Here is a 22,279-nt window from a genome sequence, read left to right as displayed (position 1 = left end):
TCTTGGTTTCCTAATATGAGCCATACTGACATTAGTTATGAATTGCTTCTCTCCCACTCCCTTGCCCACTGATTTGTTGCTCAGGGTTTTATCTTTGTAATTGGAAGTTAACATCTCTTACTTGACTTTTCAGTTTCGAGTGATATTGTTTTATTCTTACCTAATAACCAGAGCCAGTCAGAGACCTTATTCTATTTTATACTTATTGCCTTTCTTATTCTCCCATTTTTAGTTAGTTGAATTATTTCTACAATATCAGAACATATGATACTTAGTTATAGCTTTATCTTCCTTTTGCCCTTTTAGTTTTACTTCTCCATTACTTACATTTACTATTAACCATAGACTTATGCAGAAGATTTAAAACGATTTTGTGGTTTTGTTAAATTTGATCTGTGGTGGATTCCTGGATGTTCATAGCTGGTTGTCTGTGGCCTTTATTCTTGAAGAATAGTTTAGCTAAGGATTCAATCTTTGGCTCACATTTTTCCTTGAGAATGATATCTTGATTAAAATATTTTTGACAAGAAGTCTGATGACTATCTGATTTTCTTATGCTTTTCTTTGATTTATATGATTTAGACTTTTTGCAGTATGCTCAGAGAATATTTTCCTTGTAATTAAAGCCCAATGATTGTATTGGAATATTTGTCAGTATTGAACATTTTGAGTCGACTTTTCAAGTAATGGAATGACTGTTCAATATAAATATTAAAATATATAAACTTACGTATATATATTTTCAACTCTTTTATTACAGCAATGTTTCCTTGAATTATAGTTTTAAATATATTTGTTCTATTGCTTTGGTTTTCTTTGCTGGGGACTCTAACAAAATGTGTATCAGATCTCCCTTGTCTAGCTTTCTTATCTATCATTTTCTCTTGAAGTCTTTTCTTTCTTTTTTTAAATGCACTTTTTCTTTTATCTGTCTCTTTTTACACTTTATTCCCCTTCTGTGCTTTTAATTGTGCTTGTTTTCTCTTATGTTTGTGTTTATTTGTTCTTGTATTTCTCCTAACTTAGTCTTTAACTCTGAAGCATCATTTTTTCCTAATACATTTTTTTCAGTAAGCATTCTTTCACCTCTTTCTGTTCCCCCCCACCCCCGCTGTGATAACTCCTTGAAGTGTTAGATCATATCCCTTTTTCTTCTTTTAATTGGGGTCTAATTGACAGATAACGTTTATTAGTTTCAAGTGTCCAACGTAGTGATTGCACATCCCTTTTTTCTTTTGCATGTTTGAGTGGGATGGGTTTTCTGGAAGGGGTACCAGGTCAGGGTGATTTTCACAGCTTCCTATCTGGAGGATTCCCTCCAGGCTCTCATCCTTGTGCATTATTGCTATGTGATTTGGGGACTTTCCGGGATCTGTGGTCTCTGGATCCCTACTCCTAGGATGGAACCTTCTTTCTCCTTTATCTCTGGTGTTTCTATCCTGCTCAATTTGGGTGCAGTTTCCACGAATCTTTCCTTGGAATGAGGCCCCGTCTTTCCAGAAGGGACTATTTTATGGACATTTCTGAGTTTCTGGAGGACTTAGAGCAGCAAAACCTTCTTTGATGTTATTCCACATCCGTGCACAGTACAATTTGCACTCACTTGCAGCTTGAAGCCTCTGAGAATTTTTCCTAGTTTTGCCACAGTCTCAGATCCTTCAACCCAGGGTTCTGCTCAGAGAATGTTCTCCACGTTGGAAAGTGAGTAATTTTGGATTTTTTGCTTGTTCATTTCTGCGTCTTATTGGTTACCTTGATTGACCTTTTCACTTTCTGCTGCTTCTGCCACTCCAGTCTTGATTTTGTGCAGCTCCTACTGCCCTTGGGGTATTGGACACTCTCAGTGACACTCCAGGGTTCAGGCAATTCCCCAGCATCTGGTGGTGTTGGTGCTGTTATTAACGGATTTCTTAAAAAAGCTTTCATGTTAGTCCCATTTGTATTTTAGGAAGAGTTTTGGGGAGATCAAAACTTAAACTAAATCCATGACAGCATTACCAGAAATTCTAACCTAGAGTTAGAATAACATAATCAGCACTGATTTCAAAAAGTATCATGTAGAATTGTTTGTGGAGATAACTAAATAAGCAAGTTCTTTATTTCTGTTGATTTCAAGGGGTTTATCTGTTCATATTAAAATATATACTCACAACAGTTTTAAATGTGCCTGTTTGTCTACATGTACATATGATTTTACATTTTGGAACAAGTGTTTGGTAGGGCATTTTTCTGGATGTGCATGCATACCAATGTGTATCCTGTGATTAGTCGCCAACAATTTCATACACCCAGTCTATAATTATATTGTTCCCCACATTCCCCACCCCACTACACTCAATGAGAAGTAAGTTTCCATGTTATACTCTCACAGCATCCTGCACTTGTTGTTTTTGACACTTATCACAAATTGTAATTATATAGTAATTTGCATCCCGTATTGCTTTCCCAGGGCTGCTGTAACAAATTACCACAACCTTGGTGCCTTAAAACAAGAGAAATTTATTCTCTCACTGTTCTGGGGGCGAGTCTGAAAATCAAGATGTTGGCAGGGCTGGACTCTCTCTGGAGGCTCTGTGCGAGAATCTGTTCTTTGCCCCTTCTCTTTTATCGTGGCTGTAGGCCTTCCTTTGTGTTTCTTGGCTTGTGGCTGCATCACTCCAACCTCTGCCTCCATCCTCACACCGCCTTCTCCTCTGCGTGTCTGCCTAATCTCCCTCTGCTGCTCTTTTGTAAGGATGCGTGCGATCGCACTTAGTGTTGACTTGGATAACTCAGGTGAAGTCCCTTCTCTCAAGATCTTTAACTGTGATCACATCTTTTGCCATATCAGGTGACAGTCACAGGTTCTGGGGAGTAGGACCTGGCTTATCTTTGGGGTCTCTATTTAGCCCACTATGTGCACCAGTCCTCCTACCAAATATCTGGCTCTTTCAGTTTCTAAGCTCCATGAGGTCAAGATCATGTCTTTTTCTCTCTTGACATATCCCTAGTTCCCACTACAGTACCCAACTAATAGTAGGTAATAAATAAATACTTGTGAAATAAATAAATCTATGAATTCTGTATAATTGCATTTCCGTGTTTAGAGTTAGTCTGCAACTTTAGCCTCAAGCAATCTGCTCTACTGAATAATTGAAAGAAAAAGTATCTTATGGATTCTAAAGGATCAGACTAACATTTATATAAAGAAATGGCATGATGCACGGGGTAGCTCCTTTTGGATTGCTTTAAGTGCTTCCTAGAATTTTAGAAGCATTTCTTCATTTTACCATTCTTGAGAGCTCCGTGAATTAACTTCTTGCATGACCTACAGCACTTATTTCAGTGTCCTGTTGTCATCCGTTTTTCTTATATGTTCAGCTTGGTGGAGTTGTATTAGGAGAACCATTGCTTCAGGGGTGACAGATCGACTGTCTTAGTGGCCAGCTCATTCTACCACTTGTGTTTAGCATTTCTTTAAAAATTTATGTATACCCTGCCTACTTCCAATGCGGTTTTGAAATAACTTCCACACTTAATCTGAACAAGCAAGACAATACAAGTATTTTTTAAAATACCAAAAATAAAATACAAAAAGGAGAGGTGTATATGTATTAGATACTCAGGATGAGTTAATTGTTTTAATCATGTCTAAATTAAGCAATGATATTATTGGTAACTGAAAAAGAAACTTTATTTAATTAAAAAATTAAAGTAAAATATAAGTTCATTAGAGGTTAAGTTTTTCCTGACTCTGGGCTACAGGAGGAGGAATTTAGTGTATATATTTTACTTTCAAAATGTCATTTGTTATTAGTCAAATTCAGGAACTCCCCCACCCTACTCCCACCCTATGTTCTTTCTGAAGTTACTCTCAACTGCAAATTTCTCTGTGGCTTCGTTGTTAACACGTAGGAGTCATGAGGAGTGCAAATGGCAGGCAGTAGTGATGTGCATTAGGACTTTTCCCCAAATTCATTTTGCGTCTAAGTGATATACGTTTAACCAGAGTGAAGTTTTTGTTTTGTTTTGTTTGTTTTTTAATATTTCTTTAATCAAGCTTGAGGAGTCTTTCAAAATGTTTGGGAATTGCTATGCTTACTTCACTATTGGTAAAAGTCACTCTACTATAGTGCAGTGCTACAGCATGCATACGTAGTTGACATGTATCAATATTGAATGAATAAGTCACTGAGGAAACTAGGTCATTTAGAACTAGAATGCAGCTCTATTTTCTTTCCATATTTTTCATAGTTTCAGGGGATCAGGCATCTGGCATAATTCCCCAGTGCCTCCCTCTCTGCTCACAAGCTTGTCTCTACCACATGCAGCCTTTTCTTTCTCTTTTGTGTGCTAGTGGAGATCTTTCTCTTCTTTCCCGAGACCAGTTCCTCCACTTTGTTATGGACCGTGTCTTTTGATCTCATAAGGAACTTGGCTCTACCCACCATCCGTTCTCCTTCTTGTAATTTCAACTGCTCTATTAGCTCTTTTCTTTACATATGTAAAATGCTCAAGTGTATTTCATTTTGATAAAGACAAATGTAAAAAATATAAAAAATCTTTAGCCCTTTCACAGCTAGACTTTTTAAAGGCAATCTTATGTTTTTTGTTTCATTCACTCACTTATTCCTTCATTCATTCATTTATTCAACAAATATTTATGGACTCCTATCTATGAGGATATGGCAATGACCAAGACACCCAAAAGAGTAATATCCCCAAAGAGATGATAGTGTAATAGGATGGAGGTTCAAGTAAACAAGTCATTGTAATACAAAGTAATAAATGTTTAATAGGTATAAAATAAAATGTTACAGACTCCTTGTTATTTCTTCATCAAGAGGTGGAGTCTAATTCCCCTCCCCTTGGATGTAGTCTGGCCTTAGGGAATTGCTTGACCAATAGAACATAATGGAAGTGATGTTTAGGGATTTCAGCCTGGGTCTTAAGAAACTGAAGGGGTTCAGAACAAGTCTCCCCAAAATATGCTGCTTTGGCATGGGGATTATTTTGAGCTAAAGGCATTTAAGACCCAGCAGACTCAGGAAAAGCTCTTTACCTCTCCCTTAACTGCCTAAAAGAAGTATGTTTCCCTATTTGTGGGGACTTTTGCAATTATAAAGGAAATTTACATGGGAAAAGAGGCCTATACCAGGAAGAGAGCTATGATCAGAGATAACTTTTTACCTAAGAAACTTATCTGTATAACAGAATACTCTTTGTTTTCCAAACACCTCCTCCTCTGCCTTCCTGTGGATGGCCTTCCTCCCCTTTGTCGTCCCAGACCTCTATCCCTTTCCTTAGCACACAATGTTATATAAGCCTCAATTGCCTGCCTGCCTTTTGAGTCTCATCTCTTTGTGGGTCTCCTGTACACACGTAATTAAATTTGTTTTTCTCCTGTTAATCTGTCTGTGTCATTTTAATTGTTAGATCAGCCATAGAACCCAGAAAGGTAGGAGCAAAATTTTTCACCCCCTACAAAACCTTGCAGCTTTTGGCTGGATTTCTTAGAATCTTGGGTTGTTCCCTCTCATATTGCAGTCACCATGCTATGAGAAACCCAAGTCAATTAGAGAAACTATGAGTAGGTTGTCTGGTTGACAGCTCTAGTTGAGCTTCCAGCTGATGGTGAGCAGCAACTTCCAGCCAAGTAAGTACATCATATTGGACATTAACTCAGTCAAGTCTTAAGATGACCCCAGCCCCAGCTGTTCTTTGACTGCAAAGCCATGACAAATCTCAAGAAAATGCTGCTCAGCTGAATCCAGTCAACTCCTAGAACCATAAGAGATAATAATAAGTTGTTTTCAGCCATTAAATTTTGAGATGGGTTGTCATGCAGTAATAGATAACTAGACAATTGACCATGTGGAGCAGTACCTATCCCAGGCCTAGGTGGTAAGAATTAGGGCAGACTTCCCAAGGAATGTGAGCTGGTGCCACTTTGGGCCCTTGAGACCACAAATAAAAAAAAAATGAGAGATTTCAGAGAGTGATGTCATCACTATGGTGGAGTGAGTGCTTCCCTTAGACTCTCCCCTCTAAGATACAATGAAAATGACATTCATATACCAACAGAGGACATTCACACAAGACAAAAGAAGTCTGAGAGACCCATGCAATCATACATCTGAAGGTGGAGGTGCTGGACCTCTGGAGGAAGTGGAAGGAGGTAAGGGGATTGCCTCTCCCTCTTGAATGGTAGCAACCCTGGGACCATGCACAGCAATGATAGGGAAGGGGGAGGGGCAGCCCTCTGTGGGAGCACTTTCACTCTCCAAGTTCCCTCAGAGCTTGAGAAAAAGCCCTACACAGAGGTGGCTAAGCTATTGCAGAGGTGTCTTCATCAAGCCAGCACCCCAGGAAAGCAGATGGTGAGGGCAGAGCAAGAAGCTCCTGGGATGGTGCAGGCAAAAGAAAGTGCCCCTCCCCCCACCTGGCATCCAGCTCAGCTGGCCAGCCAGAGCACTTGTGCATATGATAGAAAAGCAGCAGCTGTGAGCAAGCAGCTGCAGATCATGGCAGGCTCAGAATACACAGCTCTTGACCCCTGCCTAGTAGCAGCAGGTGGAAGCTGTGGCCAAATACTACCACTATGCGGAAGCACAAATCCATGCCATCAAACAATATGAAAAAATATTTTAATACTCTAGACTAGAAAGAAAATGACAAGCACTCAGAAATCAATCCTGCAGGCACAGAAATTTATAATCTAAATCACAGAAAATTCAAAATAGCTATCATAAAACAACTCACTGAATTACAAGAAAATACAGATAGTACAATGAAATCAGGAGCTTCTTCACAAAAGAGATTGAAACTATAAAAAAATCAATCAGAAATGTTGGAGATGAACAATACAATGGGTGGGATTAAAAAAATCTGGAATCACTGAATAACAGAGCTGAAATTATGGAGGACAGAATTAGCAGCTTGGAAGACAGAAATATAGAAATGCTTCAGATGGAGGAGGAGAGAGAACTAAGAATCAAAGGAAATGAAGAAATTTTCTGAGAAATATCCAACTCAATTAGGAAATACAACATAAGGATTACAGGTATTCCAGAGGGAGGTATTCCCTCCCTCTGGAAAAGGAGAACAGAGCAGAAAGATGGTTGAAAGGAATAATAGCTGAGAACTTCCCATACCTGGGGAAGGAGCTGGAAATACAAATGAAAGAAGCTGTTACATCTCTAACTATATCAATGTTAAAAGATCTTCTCCAAGGTGTATAGTAGTAAAGCTGGCAAAAGTCAATGACAAAGAAAAAATATTAATGGCAACAAGGCAGAAGAAAACAACTGACAAGGCTTTCAGTGGATTTCTCAGCAGAAAACTTACAGGCTAGGAGAGAGTGGAATGATGTATTCAAAATTCTGAAAGACAAAAACTTTCATCCAAGAATACTGTATCCAGTGAAAATATATTTCAGATGTGATGGAGAAATAAAAACTTTCCCAGATAAACAAAAGCTAAGGGAATTAATTGCCACAAAACCTCCCCTAACCCCAAGAAATGTTCAGGAAGCCCCTCATACCTGGAAAAAAAGGGGGGTTACAAAGCCTTGAGCAAGGAGATAAATAGGTAGACAAAATCAGAAAATTGCAACTCTCTATCAGAACAGGTTAGCAAACAATTATAATGTTAAAGATAAAGGGAAGGAAAACATCAAAAATAAGTATAATCTTGTCATTTTAACCATAAACTCACAACACAAAATGGAATAAATTGTGACAACAATAACTTAGAAGGGGAAGAGGAGGGGGTTGGAATTGGCTTAGTCTAAGGAAATACAAAGCTATCAGAAAATGAACTATCGTGTCTATGAGATGTTTTATACAAACCTCATGGTAATCAATAAACAAATAATCAGAACAGAGACACAAATGACAAATAAGGAGAAAACTAAGAAAGCCATCGTAGAGAACTACCAAACTGAATTGGTGATCAGAAATATACAGGACAAGAAACAAGGGAAAGACAGAAGTGGAAAATGATTGATAAAATGGTAGCATTAAGCCATTATATATCAATAATTACTCTAAGTGTAAATGGATTGAATTTTCCAATCAAAAGACACAGAGTGCAGGATGGATTAAAAAACAACACCCAACAATATGCTGCCTCCAGCGAACACATCTCAGCTCTAAAGAAAAACACAGGCTCAGAGTGAAGAGATCAAAGATGATACTCCAAGCCAATGGCAAACAAAAGAAAAGAGGTGTTGCCATGCTTATATCAGACAAAGTAGACTTCAAGACAAAACAGATAATGAGAGACAAAGAGGGGCTGTATATGACGATAAAAGGGACACACCACAAAGAAGACATAACAATTATAAATATATCTGCACCCAACACAGCAACACCAAAGTACATAAGGCAACTATTAACAAACCTAAAAGGAGAAGATATTAACAAAAACAACATAATAGTAGTAGGGGAACTTAACACCCCACTTACATCAATGGATAGATCATCCAGACAGAAAATCAACAAGGAAATAGTGGATTTAAATGAAAAACTAGACCAGATAGACTTAATAGCTATATATAGAACACTCCATCCAAAAACAGCAGAATACACATTCTTTTCAAGTTCACATGGAACATTCTCAAAGATAGACCATATGTTGGGAAATAAGGCAAACCTTAATAAATTTAAGAAGATTGAAATTATATGAAGCATCTTTTCCAACCAGAATGCTATGAAACAAGAAATCAACTACAAGAAAAAAGCTAGGAAAGAGACAAATATGTGGAAACTAAACAACATGCTACTGAACAACCAATGTATCATTGAAGAAATTAAAAGATAAATCAAAAAAATCTGGAGATAAATGAAAATGAAAATACACCATACCAACTCATATGAGATGCAGCAAAAGTGGTCCTAAGAGGGAAATTTATAGCAAAACAGGCCCACCTTACCAAACAAGAAAAATCTCAAATAAACAATCTTAAACTACACCTAACAGAATTAGAAAGAGAAGGACAAACAAAGCCGAAAGTCAGCAGAAGGAAGGAAATAATAAAAGTTAGAGCAGAATAAATGAAATTGAAACAAAAAAGACAGTAGAAAGGATAAATGAAACAAAGAGCTGGTTCTCTGAGAAGATAAAAAAATTAAACCCTTAACCAAATTCACTAAGTAAAACAGAGAGAAGTCTCAAATAAAAAAAATTAGCAATAAAAGAGGAGAAATTACAACATATACCACAGCAATACAAAGGGTTATAAGAGAATACTATGAAAAACTAGATGACATCAAATTGGACAACCTAGAAGAAATGGATAAATTCTTAGACTCATACAACCTCCTAAAACTGAACCAAGAAAAAATAGAGAATCTGAATAGACCAATCACAAGTAAAGAGATTGAAACAGTAATCCAAAACCTCCCCCAAAACAAAAAGTCCAGGACCAGATGTCTTCTCTGGAGCACTCTACTAAACATTCAAAGAAGATTAAATAGCTATCCTTCTCAAACTACTCCAAAAAATTGAGGACGATGGAACATTTCCTAACACATTCTATGAGGCCAACATCACCCTGATCCCAAGACCACGTGAGGACAAAGAAGGAAAATTACAGGCCAATATCGCTGATGAACATAGATGCAAAAATCCTCAACAAAATATTGGGAAACCGAATACAGCAATACATTAAAAATATCATAGACCATGATCAAGTGGGGTTTATGCCAGGGATGCAGCTATGGTTCAACATCTGCAAATCAATCAATGTGATACATGGCATTAACAAAACAAGGAATAAAAACCACATGATCATCTCAATAGATGCAAAGAAAGCGTTTGACAAGATCCAACATCCATTTATGATAAATCTCCATAAAATAGCTATAGAAGGAAATTACCTCAATATAATAAAGGCCATATATGACAAACCCACAGCCAACATTATACTGAACAGGGAAAGCCTGAATGCCATCCCTCTGAGAACAGGAAAAAGACAAGAGTTTCCACTCTTATTCAACATAGTACTGGAGGTTTTGGTTAGAGCAATTAGGCAAAAAAAGAAATAGAAGTCCAAATAGGCAGTGAAGAAGTGAAACTCTCACTGTTTGCAGATGACATGATGTTATATATAGAAAATCCTAAAGAGTCCATCAGAAAACTGCTATAAATAATAAACAACTAAAGCAAAGTTGCAGGGAACAAAATCAACTTACAAAAATCAGTTGCACTTCTATACTTTAATAATGAACCAATAGAAAGAGAACTCAGGAATACAATCCCATTTACAATTGCAACAAAAATAATAAAATATCTAGGAATAAATTTAACCAAGGAGGTGAAAGACCTATTTGATAAAAACTATAAGACATTATTGAAAGACATCAATAATGGCATAAAGAAATGGAAAGATATTCCATGCACAAGGATTGAAAGAATAAATATAGTTAAAATGTCCATACTACCTAAAGCAATCTACAGCTTCATTGCAATCTCAATCAGAATCCCAATGACATTCTTCATGGAAATAGAAGAAAGAATCCTAAAGTTCATATGGGGCAACAAAAGACCCCGAATACTTAAAGCAATCCTGAGAAAAAAGAACAAAACTGGAAGCATCACAATCCCTGACTTCAAAATATACCACAAAGCTACAGTAATCAAAACAGCATGGTACTGGTACAAAAACAGATACACAGATCAACAGAACAGAATTGAAAGCCAGGAAATAAAACCACACATATAGGGACAGTTAATCTTTAACAAAAGAGCCAAGAACATACAATGGAAGAAGGAAAGTCTCCTCAATAAGTGGTGTTGAGAAAACTGGACAGCTACATGCAAAAGAATGAAAGTAGACCATTATCTTGCACCATACACAAAAATTAACTGTAAATGGATTGAAGATTTGAATGTAAGAACTGAAACCATAAAAACCCTAGAAGAAAATATAGGCAGTACACACTTTGACATTGGTCTTAGCCACATCTTTTTGAATATCATGTCTACTCAGGAAAAGGAAACAAAAGAAAAAGTTAACAAATCAGACTATGTCAGACTAAAAAGCTTCTGCAAAGCAAAGGAGACCATCGACAAAATTGGAAGACAACCCACCGACTGGGAGAAAATATTTGAAAATCGTTTATCAGACAAGCGGTTGATCTCCAAAGTATATAAAGAACTCACACAACTCAACAACAACAACAACCAAAAACAAGCCAATCAAAAAATGGGCAGAGGATATGAACAGACATTTTTCCAAAGAAGATATACAGATGGCCAACAAACACATGAGAAGATGCTCAATATCGCTAATCATTGGGGAAATACAAATCAAAACTATAATGAGATATCACCTTACACCAGTCAGAATGACTATAATCACCAAGACAAAAAACAACAAATGTTGGAGAGGATGTGGAGAAAAGAGAACCCTCAAACACTGCTGGTGGGAATGCAAACTGGTGCAGCCACTATGGAAAACGGTATGGAGATTTCTCAAAAAATTAAAAATAAAAACTCCATACAACCCAGCTATCCCACTACTGGGTATTTATCTGAAGAACTTGAAATCAACAATACAAAGAGATTTATGCAACCCTATGTTCATTGCAGCATTGTTCACAATAGCCAGGAAGTGGAAACAACCCAAGTTGCCTATTGACTGATTATTGGATGAAGAAGAAATGGTATATATATATATACAATGGGATACTGCTCAGTCATAAAAAAGGACAAAATCCTCCCATTTGCAACAACAGAGCTGGACCTTGAGGATATGATGTTAAGTGAAATAAGCCAGATAGAGAAAGACAAACACCGTATGATTTCACTCATATGTGGAAGATTAACACACGGACAAAGAGAACAGTTTAGTGGTTACCAGAGGGGAAGGGGTTTGGGGGATTGGCACAAGGAGTGAAGGGGCACATTTATATGGTGCCTGATAAATAATAATACACAACTGAAATTTCACAATGTCATAAACTATTACGACCTCAATAAAAAAAAATGTAATTCATGTTTGCTGTGAGCTTCTACACTAACACCATTGGCAAAAGTTCAAGAGTCTGTAAAGAATGATGAAAGCAATAATAACATGCACCTGTGCACCAGTTGTAGCGTTTCCCCAATTGGTATCCTTTGGAATATAAATAAATAAATAAATAAATTGACATGCCTTGAAAAAATTGTTCCATGTTCAAATAACTTGGGAAACACTATGTTAATCAAAGTGAAATAAAGTTTGTTTATTGCAGGACTTCTCAGAACCTTTAACATGTTGAAGTTCTTTTTAAGTCTCCAAGAAGCAGAAATAAACTAATAAAGTCTTTTTTCCCCCAATATTAACTATCCCATGGTATGCGTCAAAAAAGAAACACTGCATACTGAATACAAAGCAGAAAGATAAGTTTATTGCAAGGCTTTCAACTTGTAAGCTGGGAACCTCAAAGCTATGGGAGCAATGAGCTCCGAGAGTTTCGCACAGACTGAGGGATTTTTACTGGGTAAAAGCGGAAGTTATTTGGCCTTTTAGGTGATTGGCTGCTTAATGGCCTTCTTTCTTATTTGTATCAGGGTAGCTGAATAGGGGAAGAGGGAAGTCCCCATGTGGCATGAAAAGACCTGGCATTTAGGGATTGGCTGGTGTCCTCTGCTGATTTCTGGGAAGAGCTGTAAATTCTCGTAAGCTTGGGTCGTTTCTTTCCTGTTGCTGTGTTGACCGTCTCCATTTTGTCCCTAACATAAGTTACTCAATTTTAGTTTGGTTCTACCTATGTCAGTGTGGGAAATATTGTTCTATTTTGTTTCTATATTTGAGTAAAACTTAAGGAGAAATAAGAGAAGAAGAGATAATGGCTTTGCTGTTTTTCCTTTTCAGAGAGGCAATGTGACATTCTAGGAAATGTAGTGGTTCTGGGAATTAGGCTAATTTTCTTCTTCCATTTTAACTACTTGTTTGACATTAAATTCCTTCTCTTTCCTGAATCATAGATTTTTTCTTTTTTATGTTCTAGAGAATGTTTATTTTTTTCCAGGCTTACATTATTTTTCATAGTCACCTCACTTATTGTATTGTTTTTTTTAGGTGCACCTGAGCTAACAATTGTTGTTTTTTTTCCTTTTTGCTTTTTCTCCCCAAATTCCCCCAGTACATAGTTGTATATTTTAGTTGTGGGTCCTTCTGGTTGTGGGATGTGGGATGCCTCCTCAACGTGGCCTGATGAGCGGTGCCATGTCTGCGCCCAGGATCTGAACCAGCGAAAGCCTGGGCCGCTGCAGCAGAGCACACGAACTTAACCATTCTGCCATGGGGCCAGCCCCAATAATCATTTTATTACGTCACATTTCTGTGTGTTGAGTGGACTTGGCTGAGCAGTTTTTCTCCTTTACAATACGTCAGCTTGGGCTGTTGTTGTCTGGGGGCTTGAATGGGTTGGACGTTCCAAGAGGGCTCACTCCTATGTGTGGCAGTTGGGTCTTTCCTTATGGCTTGGGCCTCACAGCACTGACAGCTAGGTTCTAAGATGAAAGAAATCCTGGGTTAGAACATGCCAGAAAATCAATTTCTCTTTATCGTCTTGGTCAAGATAATTACAGGACCAGTCCGGATTCAAGGGTTGAGGAATAAATACCTTTCGATGGTAGAGTGATGTATTTATAGAGATGGAAGGAATTGACAGTGGTCATCTTTGGAGGCTATCATACCATCAATTCCCTATTTTGTTTTATTATTATTTAAATCATTTTCTTTTCTTTTTTTGTGAGGAATATTGGCCCTGAGTTAACATCTGTGCCAATCTTCCTCCATTTTGTATGCAGGATGCCGCTACAGCGCCACTTGATGAGCAATGTGTAGGTCTGCACCCGAGATCTGAACCCGCAAACCCCAGGCTGCCAGAGCAGAGCACACGAACTTAACTACTACGCCATTGGGCTGGCCCTAAATCAAATTTTAATGATTAAATTTTATAATGCTTTTTCAGTCTCCTTGAAGATGATCTTACTATTTTTCTCCTTAGACCTATTATGATGAATTTTATTAATAGACTTTCTAATATTGAACTATTTTTAAATACTTGGAATAAACCTCTCTTGCACATGGCTTTATCTGTATGATCCTTCATGAAGTCCTTAGCTTCTGTGATCTGAACCAGGTCTATAGATGCTTCTAAAACTTTGAGATTATTCTCTTTTCTGCACTCTTTTATCCACATGGGATAGAGTTTTTTTCCCTTCCCAGTGTGCCCCTTAGCTTCAAAAAGTGTATTTTTGGTGGCAGTTTTTGAGACTGTCACCACTGAGCTCTGTCTCCTCAGGTTCGTTCTGTTTCCTTCCTTTGTTTCTTCTGTGAATTCTGCTGTTTTTGGCATCCTTTTCAAAATATTTTGGAATCTATGTCCTAGTTTTACTGAAAATATAGTTTGTATTTTTGTTTTCCTTTTTTTTTTTTGGATGGTTTTCAGGAAAGGAGGAAATTGGATTTATGCAATCATAGTCATATCTGAAGTCCTGATGAAATATGACTATTTTTACAGAGGTAATTATAAAAATATTAAATTGATTCTCACAGACTCTCAATAGACATTTTAGAGTTTAAATTGCTTGAGAAGTGAAAGGTTTCAATATTTATGAGAATAGAGCTGAGATTATTAGAACTTAATTATTTATCTTCTTTTCTTTGGTAGCAAATACAACCCTCTCCTGGAAAGCTAGAGGCAATATACATTGCTCCAAGGGAAAATCTTTCTCCTCCATCAACTTCCAGCTGTAGCTTAAAAATGTATAAATGATAGCTGACTAAGTGATGTGTTGTTTAAGTGATAGTTGGATGAAGTTGGGGAAAATACTTTTCCTGGAAGATTGACCTCAAGCACTTCCAAAATTGTGATGAGGTTGAGGGACTGAGGAACAAGGCTGGGAGATAATGAGAGGTCCCCAATGTAGAAGTATGAGATAAGGCTAAGCATTAACTTCAGAAGTCAGAGAATGCTAGGGAAATCAGGAAAGAAACAAACAAAATCTTTGAAACAACCAACTTCTGGATGCATCCTTGAAGGGACTAATTGCACAGACTAACTATTCTCTGAATTTGGTATAAAGCAGGCCTGGATTTTTTAGTAGGCAATAAATTGTTTAGGTATATTATCAATAATAGTCTAATTATACTTATGTCTTTACAATAGAGTGTTTTAATACCCAAATGTTCTTTTTTAAAAAAAAAATAATAAATTCATTTTATTTAAACTAAAAAAAACCCCAAGACAATTCACTAATTTCTTCCATCATCCGCTCCCCACCTCTGGCAACCACCAATCTGTTCTCTGCAACTATGAGCTTAGTTTTTATAAATATATATATAGAGAGAGTCTGCATATAAAAGAGATCACATGATATTTTCTTTTCTCTGTCTGACTTATTTCACTTAGCAGAATGCCCCTGAGTTCCATCTGTATTGTTGCAAATGGCAAGACTCCATTCTTTTTCATGGCTGAATAATATTCCATTGTATTTATATACCACAATTTCTTTATCCATTCACCCATCGATGTACATTGAGATTAACCTATTTCCATATCTTGGCTATTGTAATAATGCTGCAATGAACATGAGGGTGCATATATCTTTTCACGTTCCTGTTTTTGTTTTCTTCAGATAAATACCCAGCAGTGGAATTGCTGGATCATATGGTAGTTCTATTTTAAATTTTTTGAGGAACCTCCATACTGTTTTCCACAGTGATTGAACCAATTTACATTCCAACCAACAGTGCACAAGGGTTCCCTTTTCTCCACTTCCTCTCCAACACTTATTATTTCTAGTCTTTTTGATTTAGTAGCCATTTTAACATGTATGAGGTGATATCTCACTGTGGCTTTGATTTGCATTAACCTGACAATTAATGATGTAGAGGATCTTTTCATGTACCTGTTAGCCATCTGTATGTATTATTTGGAAAAATGTCTGTTTAGATTCCTTGCCCATTTTTTAATTGGATTGTTTTTTGCGATTGAGTTGTATGTTTTCGTATATTTTTTATATTAGCCCCTTATCAGATATATGATTTGCAAATATTTTCTTCCATTTAGTAGGTTACCTTTTCATTCTGTTCATAGTTTCCTTTGTTGTGCGGAAGCTTTTTAGTTTGATGTAGTCTCATTTGTTTATCTTTGTTTTTGTTACTTTTGCTTTTGGTGTCAGATTCAAAAAATCATTGCCAAAACTTATGTCAAGGAGCTTACTGCCTATATTTTCTTCTGGGAGTTTTATGGTTTGAGGTCTTCTTCAAGTCTGTAATCTATTTTGAGTTAATTTTTGTGTATGGTGTAAGACAGTGGTCATTCTTTGGCATGTAGCTGTCCAATTTTCCAAAGATTTTTTTTGTGCTGAGGAAGATTTGCCCTGAGCTAACATCTGTTGCTAATCTTCCTCTTTTTGTATGTGAGCCACCGTCACAGCTTGGCCACTCACAGACAAATGGTGTAGCTCTGTGCCCGGGAACCAAACCCGAGACACTGAAGTGGAGGGCACCAAACTTAACCACTAGACCACTGGGGCTGGCCCACCAAGACCATTTTTTTAAAGAGACCATCATTTCCCCATTGTATATTCTTGGCTCCTTTGTCATTAATTAATTGACCATATATGTGTGGGTTTATTTCTGGGATCTCTATTTTGTTCCATTGACCTATGTGTCTATTTTTATGCCAGTACCACACTGTTTTGATTACTATAGCTTTATAATATAGTTTGAAATCAGGGAGCATGATGCCTGCAGCTTTGTTTTTCTTTCTCAGAATTACTTTGGCTATTTGGGGTCTTTTATGGTTCCTTACAAGTTTTAGAACTGCTTGTTCTATTTCTGTGAAAAATACTGTTGGAATTTTGATAGGGATTGCACTGAATCTGTATATTGCTTTGGATAATATGGACATTTTAAAAGTATTGATTCTTTGAATCTATGAGCATGGAATATCTTTCCATTTATTTGTGTCTTCTTGAATTTCTTTCATTAATGCCCTGTAGCTTTCAATATATAGGTCTTTCACCCCTTTGATCAAATTTATTCCTAGGTCTTTTATTTTTTTTGATGCAATTGTTGGTAAGTGGGATTGTTTTCTTAATATCTCTTTCTGATAATTCATTATTAGTGTATAGAAACAACAGATTTTTGCATATTGGCTCTGTATCCTGCAACTTTACTGAATTCATTTATTAGTTTTAACAGTTTTCTGTTGGAGTCTTTAGCGTTTTCTATATATAATATCATGCCATATACAAATAATGATACTTAATACTTCTTCCTTTCTAATTTAGATGACTTTTATTTCTTTTTCTTGCCTAATTGCTTTGGCTAGGATTTCCAGTACTATGATGAATAAAAGGGGTGAGAATGGGCATCCTTGTCTTGTTCCTGATCTTAGAGGAAAGACTTTCAGCTTTTCCCTGTTGCGTATGATGTTAGCTGTGGGCTTGTCATTTATGGCTTTTATTATGTTGAGGTATGTTCCCTCTATACCCACTTTGTTGAGAGTTTTTATAATAAATGGATGTTGAATTTTGTCAAATGCTTTTTCTGCATCTATTGAGACCATTATATGATTTTTATTCTTCATTTTGTTAACGTGGTGTATCATGTTGACTGATTTGTGGATGTGGAACCATCTTTGCATTCTTGGAATAAATACACTTGATCATGGTCTACGATCCTTTTAGTGTATTGTTGAATTCAGTTTGCTAATATTTTGTTGAGGATTTTTGCATGTTCATCAGGGATCTTCCCCTATAACTTCCTTTTCTTGTAATCTCTTTGCATGGTTTTGGTATCAGGGTAATTCTAGCCTTCTAAAATGAGTTTGGAAGAGTTCCTTCCTCTTCTATTTTTTTTTAAAAGAGTTTGAGAAGGACTGGTATTAATTCTTCTTTGAATGTTTCATAGATTTCAACAGTGAAGCTGTGTGATTCTGGACTTTTATTCATTGGGAGGTTTTTGATTACTGATTCAATCTCCTTACTAGTAATTGGTCTGCTCAGATTTTCTATTTCATCATGATTCAGTCTTGGTAGATTGTGTGTTTCTAGGAATTTATCCATTCCTTCTAGGTTGTCCATTTTGTTAGTGTATAATTGCTTACAGTAGTCTCTTATGATCCTTGGTATTTCTTTGGTATCAGGTGTAACAATTCTTTCATTTCTTTTTTTTTTTTTAAAGACTGGCACCTGAGCTAACATCTGTTGCCAATCTTTTTTTTCATTTCTTCTTCTTCTTTTTCCCAAAGCCCCCCAGTACATGATTGTATATTCTAGTTGTAGGTCCTCCTGATTGTGCTATGTGGGACACTGCCTCAGCATGGCCTGACGAGCAGTGCCATGTCCATGCTCACCATCTGAACCTGTGAAAGCCTGGGTTGCTGAAGCAGAGTGCACAAACTTAACCACTTGGCCATGGGGCTGGCCCTTCCTCTTTCATTTCTGAATTTATGTATTTGAGTCCTCTCTCTTCTTTTTGGTGAGTCTAGCTACAGGTTTATTAATTTTGTTTATCTTTTCAAAGAATCAGCTCTTAGTTTCATTGATCTTTTCTATTGTCTTTTTGTCTCTTATTTCATTTATGTCTGCTCTAATCTTTGTTATTTCCTTCTTTCTACTAACCTTGGGCTTCATTTGTTCTTTTTTTTTCTAATTTCTTAAGGCGTAAAGTTAGGTTTTTTATTTGAGACTTTTCTTGTTTCCTGAGGTAGGCATTTATTGCTATGGACTTCACTCTTAGAACTGCTTTTGCTGCATCCCATACATTTTTGTATGTTACATTTACATTTTGATTTGTTTCAAGGTATTTTTTGACTGCTTTTTTGATTTCTTCTTTTACCCATTGGTTGTTGAGTAGCATGTTATTTAATCTCCACCTATTTGTGAATTTTCCAGTTTTCTTTGTGTAATTAATTACTTGTTTCATACCATTGAGATAGGAAAAGATGCTTGATATGATTTCAATACTCTTAAATTTATTAAGACTTACTTTGTGGCCATATGATCTATCTTGGAAAATGTTCCATGTGCATTTGCGAAGAATGTGTATTCTGTTGCTTTTGGATTGAATGTTCTATAAATATCTGTTAAGTCCATTTGCTCTAGTGTGTCATTTAAGGCCAATGTTTCCTTGTTGATTTTTTGTCTGGATGATCTATCCATTGATATAAATGAGATATCAAAGTCCTCTACTATTATTTTATTGCTGTCTATTTCTCCCTTTAGGTCTGTTAATGTTTACTTTATATATTAAGGTTCTCTTAAGTTGGGTGCATAAATGTATACAAATGTTATATCTTCTTTTTGGGTCAAGCTCTTTATCATTATGTAACACTCTTCTTTGTCTCTTATTACAGTCTTTGTTTTAAAGTCTATTTTTTCTGAAATAAGTATAGCTACTCCAGCTTTCTTCTGGTTTCCATTTGCACAGAGTATCTTTTTCTACCCCTTCACTTTCAGTCTGTGTGTGTCCTTATATCTAAAGTGAGCCACTTGTAGGTAGCATATAGATGGGTCTTGGTTTTTAATCCAATCAGCCACACTATGTCTTTTGATTGGAGAATTTAGTCCATTTACATTTAAAGTAATTATTGATAAGTATGTGCTTATTGTCATTTTGTTAATTGTTTTCTAGCTGTTTTTGTAGTTTCTCATTGTTCCTTCTTCTCTTGCTCTCTTCCTTTGTGGTTTGATGACTTTCTTTAGTGGTATTCTTATATTCCTTTCTCTTTATCTTTATGTATTTACTATAGGTTTTTGCTTTGTGGTTACCATGAGGCTTACATGTAACAGTTTTTATCTATAACAGTCAATCTAGAGTTGACAGCAAGTTTGATCCCATTGTAAAGCTCAACGTTATTACCCTCTCCCACATTTTGTTTTTGATGTCACATTTTACATCTTTTTGTACTGTGTATCTCTTAACTGATTATTGTAATCATAGTTATTTTTACTGCTTTTGTCTTTTAACCTTCATACTAGCTTTATAAGTAATTAATCATCTACCTTTACTACGTATTTACCTTTCCAGTGCATTTATTCTTTCATATGTGTTTTTGTTACTAATTATAACCCTTTCTTTTCAGCTTAAAGAAGTCCCTTTAATATTTCTTGTAAGGCCTATTTAGTGGTGATGAATTCCTTTAGCTTTTACTTGTCTGGAAAACTCTTTATCTCTCCTTCACTTCTGACCGATAACTTTGCCAAGTAGTATATCCTTGGTTGACAGTTTTTTTCTTTTAGCACCTTGAATACATTGTACCACTCCTTTCTGGACTGCAAAGTTTCTGCTGAAAAATCTCTGATAGTCTTTTTGGGGTTCCCTTGTATGTAAAAAGTTGTTTTTCTCTTGCTACTTTTAATATTCTTGCCTTGTCTTTAACTTTTGAGATTTTACTTCTCATATTTCTTGTTTGGGGTCTCTTTAGGTTCCTCTTATTTGGAACTCTGGGCTTCCTGGATCTGGATGTCTGTTTCCTTCAAAGGTTAGGGAAGTTTTCAGTCATTATTTCTTCAGATAAGATTTCTGCCCCTTTCATTCTCTCTTCTCTATCTCGGAGCCCTAGGATGCATATGTTAGTCCATTTGATGTTATCTCATAAGTCCCTTAAACTGACTTCACTTTTTTTTGTTCTTTTTTCTTTTTGTTACTCTGATTTGGTGAGTTCCACTGCTTTGTATTTGAGTTAACTAATTCTTTCTTCTGCTTCATCTAGTCTGCTGTTGAACTTCTCTAGTGTATGTTTCAGTACAGTTGTTATATTCTTTAGCTCTGTGACTTCTATTTGGTACTTTCTTATATTTTCCATCTCTTTGTTGAAGTTCTCACTTTGTTTATCCATTCTTCTCCCCAGTTCGGTGAGTATCTTTATGACCATTACTTTGAATTCTTTATCAGGTAAATTACTTATCTCCATTTCATTCAGTTTTTTTCCTGAGATTTTTCTCTTGTTCTTTCATTTGAAGCCTGTTCCTCTGTCTCTTCATTTTGCTTGGCTCTCTGTGTTGGTTTCTATACAGTAGATGAAACAACCACCTCTCCCTGACTTGAAGGAGTGGCCTCATGTAGGAGATAAAACTTGTCATCCAATCTTGCTTCAGCTCTTGATTGTCTTGTAAACCTTTGTGCTTGTTCAAGCAGCCTTTATATTTTTAAAAACTCTCAATAGTTGAGGATGTGCCAAGTCCTGTCAATGTTTCCATAGGGAGGATCTCAGCACCTAGATGCAGGCTGGCTGGAATGCCAGACCCTCAGGCATCAACTTTTAAAAGTATGCAAATATATACAGTCCTGTGGGATTGCAAGCATAACACCCACTGGCCATCAGAGTCAGGCAATCTGGAGATGTCCCCTGGGTGGCAGTCACAGAGATCAAGTCTCCATACAAATGTATAAGTTCCTTTCTGGGTAATATCAGAAAGCCGGAACAAGGCATAGGGAGAGTGCTAAGATGGAGTCGACAGCCTACGTCCCTCGAGAGTAGCTCTGTAGGCCACTAGATCTTTGCCAAATCTGAAGCCAGCCCCTCAGGCCAAAGCTCCAGGACAAGAAAAGAGGCCTCCTTTGCAGAAAGACTGGTGAGTGCACCTCAGTCTGCTGTCTCTGCAATGCCCTGGGGGTGGTAGCCCACTGAGAACCATCTCTCTGATTGCCACAGTCCTTTGGGACCCAGGAATGAAAGCCCCTCTGGTCACCAGAGCCAGGCAATCGAGGGGTGTTCTCTGGGAAGCAGCCACAAAAACTGGGGCACCAGAGATAAAATCAGGACCCCAGATATGTGTAAAGCTCCACTCCAGGAGAGACTGGTGCTCTGGAGCATGGCAGAGGGTAAGCGCAAAGATAGCACTTGCCCTCCAAGATCTCTGGAAAGGACTACAGTCAGTCTCAAGATGCGTGTCTAATTAGAAGCCTGCCCCTCAGGCCACAGTCATGAAGATTAGATATTAGGCTTCCTTCACAGAAAGAATGAACTCCTGGGTCTGTGTCTCTTGCTATGCCCTGAGGTTGAGAGCTGTTGAAGAACTCTTTCTCCATTGGTTACAGTCCTGTGAGACCCAGGAGCATAAGCCCCACTGTTCACCAGAGCCAGGCGATGTAGAGGTGTCCCCTGGGCAGAGTCACAAAAATAGGTGTGCCAGACAGGGGTATGAGTTCCTTTCTGGATGACACCAATTCTTACAGTCCTGTGGGACCAGGAACAAAAGCTTCCCTGGCCTCCAGAGCCGGGTGATCAGGAAGTGTTCCCTAGGTGGCCGCTACAAAAATTGGGGCACGGGACACATGTAAAAA

Source organism: Equus asinus, chromosome 2 (genome assembly GCF_041296235.1).
Source record: "Equus asinus isolate D_3611 breed Donkey chromosome 2, EquAss-T2T_v2, whole genome shotgun sequence".
Taxonomy (NCBI): domain Eukaryota; kingdom Metazoa; phylum Chordata; class Mammalia; order Perissodactyla; family Equidae; genus Equus; species Equus asinus.
This window is presented reverse-complemented; position numbering follows the sequence as displayed.